We start from the raw sequence: 5000 nt of genomic DNA, 5'->3' as shown, positions 1-5000 counted from the left end.
TTTTCTTCCATTTGTCCCCCACTTGGGCTGGTTCACTCCTGGGTATCTTTTGGTCATTCCCGGGGGCCCCGGAGCTCGCGCAGCTCGCTGCGGGACTTCTGGAACTCCATCCTGGGTAGGATTTTTAAACAATTTCGGACCTTTTTCCAACTTTTTCTCAAATTGTCCCCCACTTTCGCTGGTTCACTCCTGGGTATCTTTTGGTCATTCCCGGGGGTCCCGGAGCTCGCGCAGCTCGCTGCGGGACTTCTGGAACTCCATCCTGGGTAGGATTTTTAAACAATTTCGGACCTTTTTCCAACTTTTTCTCAAATTGTCCCCCACTTTCGCTGGTTCACTCCTGGGTATCTTTTGGTCATTCCCGGGGGTCCCGGAGCTCGCGCAGCTCGCTGCGGGACTTCTGGAACTCCATCCTGGGTAGGATTTTTAAACAATTTCGGACCTTTTTCCAACTTTTTCTCAAATTGTCCCCCACTTTTGATGGTTCACTTCTGGGTGCCTTTTGGTCATTCCCGGTGTTCCTGCGGCTCGCGCAGCTCGCTGCGGGGCTTCTGGAACTCCATCCTGGGTAGGATTTTTAATCAATTTCGGACCTTTTTCCAACTTTTTCTCAAATTGTCCCCCACTTTTGATGGTTCACTTCTGGGTGCCTTTTGGTCATTCCCGGTGTTCCTGCGGCTCGCGCAGCTCGCTGCGGGGCTTCTGGAACTCCATCCTGGGTAGGATTTTTAATCAATTTCGGACCTTTTTCCAACTTTTTCTCAAATTGTCCCCCACTTTTGATGGTTCACTTCTGGGTGCCTTTTGGTCATTCCCGGTGTTCCTGCGGCTCGTGCAGCTCGCTGCGGGACTTGTGGAACTCCATCCTGGGTAGGATTTTTAATCAATTTCGGACCTTTTTCCAACTTTTTCTCAAATTGTCCCCCACTTTTGATGGTTCACTTCTGGGTGCCTTTTGGTCATTCCCGGTGTTCCTGCGGCTCGCGCAGCTCGCTGCGGGGCTTCTGGAACTCCATCCTGGGTAGGATTTTTAATCAATTTCGGACCTTTTTCCAACTTTTTCTCAAATTGTCCCCCACTTTTGATGGTTCACTTCTGGGTGCCTTTTGGTCATTCCCGGTGTTCCTGCGGCTCGTGCAGCTCGCTGCGGGGCTTCTGGAACTCCATCCTGGGTAGGATTTTTAATCAATTTCGGACCTTTTTCCAACTTTTTCTCAAATTGTCCCCCACTTTTGATGGTTCACTTCTGGGTGCCTTTTGGTCATTCCCGGTGTTCCTGCGGCTCGCGCAGCTCGCTGCGGGGCTTCTGGAACTCCATCCTGGGTAGGATTTTTAATCAATTTCGGACCTTTTTCCAACTTTTTCTCAAATTGTCCCCCACTTTTGATGGTTCACTTCTGGGTGCCTTTTGGTCATTCCCGGTGTTCCTGCGGCTCGTGCAGCTCGCTGCGGGGCTTCTGGAACTCCATCCTGGGTAGGATTTTTAATCAATTTCGGACCTTTTTCCAACTTTTTCTCAAATTGTCCCCCACTTTTGATGGTTCACTTCTGGGTGCCTTTTGGTCATTCCCGGTGTTCCTGCGGCTCGCGCAGCTCGCTGCGGGGCTTCTGGAACTCCATCCTGGGTAGGATTTTTAATCAATTTCGGACCTTTTTCCAACTTTTTCTCAAATTGTCCCCCACTTTTGATGGTTCACTTCTGGGTGCCTTTTGGTCATTCCCGGTGTTCCTGCGGCTCGTGCAGCTCGCTGCGGGACTCGTGGAACTCCATCCTGGGTAGGATTTTTAAACAATTTGGTACTTTTTCCTCCTTTTCCTCCATTTTTCCCCCACTTTCGCTGGTTCACTTCTGGGTGCCTTTTGGTCATTCCCGGTGTTCCTGCGGCTCGTGCAGCTCGCTGCGGGACTCGTGGAACTCCATCCTGGGTAGGATTTTTAAACAATTTGGTACTTTTTCCTCCTTTTCCTCCATTTTTCCCCCACTTTCGCTGGTTCACTTCTGGGTGCCTTTTGGTCATTCCCGGTGTTCCTGCGGCTCGTGCAGCTCGCTGCGGGACTTGTGGAACTCCATCCTGGGTAGGATTTTTAAACAATTTGGTACTTTTTCCTCCTTTTCCTCCATTTTTCCCCCACTTTCGCTGGTTCACTTCTGGGTGCCTTTTGGTCATTCCCGGTGTTCCTGCGGCTCGTGCAGCTCGCTGCGGGACTTGTGGAACTCCATCCTGGGTAGGATTTTTAAACAATTTGGTACTTTTTCCTCCTTTTCCTCCATTTTTCCCCCACTTTCGCTGGTTCACTTCTGGGTGCCTTTTGGTCATTCCCGGTGTTCCTGCGGCTCGTGCAGCTCGCTGCGGGACTTGTGGAACTCTACCCTGGGTGGGATCATATGATTTTCAACCCATTTTGGACCTTTTTCCCGACTTTCCCTCCATTTCCCTCCCACTTTCGATGGTCCACTCCTGGGTGTCTTTTGGTCATTCCCGGGACCCGGGAAGCCTCGGGCCTGCGGCGGGACTTGTGGATCTCCATGCTGGGCATGATTTTATGAGTTTTCTGGACTTTCTCTTCCCCGGGACCCGGGAGGCAGGCGGCTGGACGTTATGCCCCCTAAAATCCCTCCCTTTGCTCGTAAGGCCAATTTTCCTCCGGATTTACTCTCTATAGACCCCAAGGAAAAAAATACCCGACCGGCGTCCATTTTTGACATCGGTCTCCAATCTAGGGCACGCGGGCCGAAAGCGGTACGCCGGTTCCGAAATCCGGCCCCCGCATTTTTTGGGTATTTTTTGAAAAAAATGGCATTTTTGGGACCGGGGGGACTTGCTGGACTCAGTCCCGGGTGCGGATTTTGAAAACTTTGAGGACTTTTGGATTTTCCCCCAGCTTTTCTCCCCCACTTGCAGTTTGACTTTGCGGGGTGCGTTACGGCTGTGCCGGGCGTCCCTGGACTCGGGTGGCCAGCTGCGGGGCTGGTGGGGGACTGATTTTTGAACACTTTGAGGACTTTTGGCTACTATGCCAGCTTTTCTCCCCCACTTGCAGTGTGACTTTGCGGGCCTTGTTACGGAGGTGCCGGGCTTCCCTGGACTCGGGTGGCCAGCTGCGGGACTTGTGGGACTGATTTTGGAACACTTTGAGGACATTTAACTTCTTTCCCAGCTTTTTTCCCCTCCACTTCCAGTTTGACTTTGCGGGGTGCGTTATGGACGTGCTGGGCATCCCGGAACTCGGGCGGCCGGCTGCGGGACATTTTGCCCTCCTCCAAACCCCAGCCCTCTTTGTTTATCATGCCTATTTTCTGCTGGACACACACCCTCTCTTTTGAGCTGCCTCTTTTTTTAAATTTGGATATGATTTATTGATGAATGGATTTGTTTTCCCCTTTTTAAATGATGGTTGATGTCTATCTTTTTAATACTTGCTTCTGGCTGCAGCCGAGACTTACAGTGTGATGCATCCAACCCCAACCCTGGTTTTTGTTTCCCTTAAAAACTTGGGGAAATGGACAGCTTTTTGGGGGGGCACTTCCAGCAAATGGAGGGACCTATTTGGAATTCCCCACCCGGGTGGAGATCCACGGCGAGCCGGCCTTCCTAAAGGGACAGCAACATGGACACTCTGCCATCATTGCAGCTTCTTTTTTTTTTTGGGGCACTCTGTCATATTTCCAGCTTTTTTTCGTGCTGACTTCCAGCAAATAGAGGGACCTGTTTTGAATTCCCTACCCGGGTGTAGATCCACGGCAAGCCGGCCTTCTTAAAGGGACAGGCACCCCCCTGTCCCTTGACACCTGCTTCCCTCCTCGGCGTCACCGAAATCCCACAAAATGACTGAAAATAGGACCCCAAATGACATCACTCGGTCCGGTTCTTTGGGTCTCACTCGGGGGCTTCTTTGACTCTGGAAGGCATGGTGAACCAAAAGTAGACACTTGGAAAAAATCCCCACTTTACAAGTTGACACTTTGAAAAAAAATCCCGACTATATAAGTTGACACTTGGAAAAAATCCCCACTTTATAAGTTGACACTTGGAAAAAATCCCGACTTTATAAGTTGACACTTAGAAAAAATCCCCACTTTATAAGTTGACACTTAGAAAAAATCCCGACTTTATAAGTTGACACTTAGAAAAAATCCCCACTTTATTTTGGAAAGGTTGGTACACCAAAAGTGGACACTTAGAAAAAATCCCCACTTTATTTTGGAAAGGTTGGTACACCAAAAGTGGACACTTAGAAAAAATCCCGACTTTGACTTTCGCAGGTCTATTACACTAAAAGTTGACACTCTGTCATATTTCCAGCTTTTTTTTGTGCTGACTTCCAGCAGATAGAGGGACCTATTTTGAATTCCCTACCCTGGTGCAGAACCACGGCAAGCCGGCCTTCCTAAAGGCACAGGCACATGGACACTCTGCCATAAGTGCAGCTTTTTCTTCTAAGGGTGCAGCGGCGGCGGAAGTCCACCGGAGGGCTCCAAATCCCCGCTTTCCTTTTTAGGCTTAAAGTGGCTTTTCCCTCCTTAAAAACTTGGGGAAATGGACAGCTTTTTGGGGGGGCACTTCCAGCAAATAGAGGGACCTATTTGGAATTCCCCACCCGGGTGGAGATCCACGGCAAGCCGGCCTTCTTAAAGGGACAGGCACATGGACACTCTGCCATCATTGCAGCTTCTTCTTTTTTTTTTCCCCCTGTCATATTTCCAGCTTTTTCGTGCTGACTTCCAGCAAATAGAGGGACCTGTTTTGAATTCCCTACCCGGGTGTAGATCCACGGCAAGCCGGCCTTCTTAAAGGGACAGGCACCCCCCTGTCCCTTGACACCTGCTTCCCTCCTCGGCGTCACCGAAATCCCACAAAATGACTGAAAATAGGACCCCAAATGACATCACTCGGTCCGGTTTTTTGGGTCTCACTCGGGGGCTTCTTTGACTCTGGAAGGCATGGTGAACCAAAAGTGGACACTTGGAAAAAAAATCCCCACTTTACAGGTTGACACTT

Source organism: Nerophis ophidion, unplaced genomic scaffold, assembly GCF_033978795.1.
Source record: "Nerophis ophidion isolate RoL-2023_Sa unplaced genomic scaffold, RoL_Noph_v1.0 HiC_scaffold_454, whole genome shotgun sequence".
NCBI classification, from domain to species: domain Eukaryota; kingdom Metazoa; phylum Chordata; class Actinopteri; order Syngnathiformes; family Syngnathidae; genus Nerophis; species Nerophis ophidion.
The sequence above is the reverse complement of the archived record's forward strand: the minus strand, read 5'-3'. Positions refer to the sequence as shown.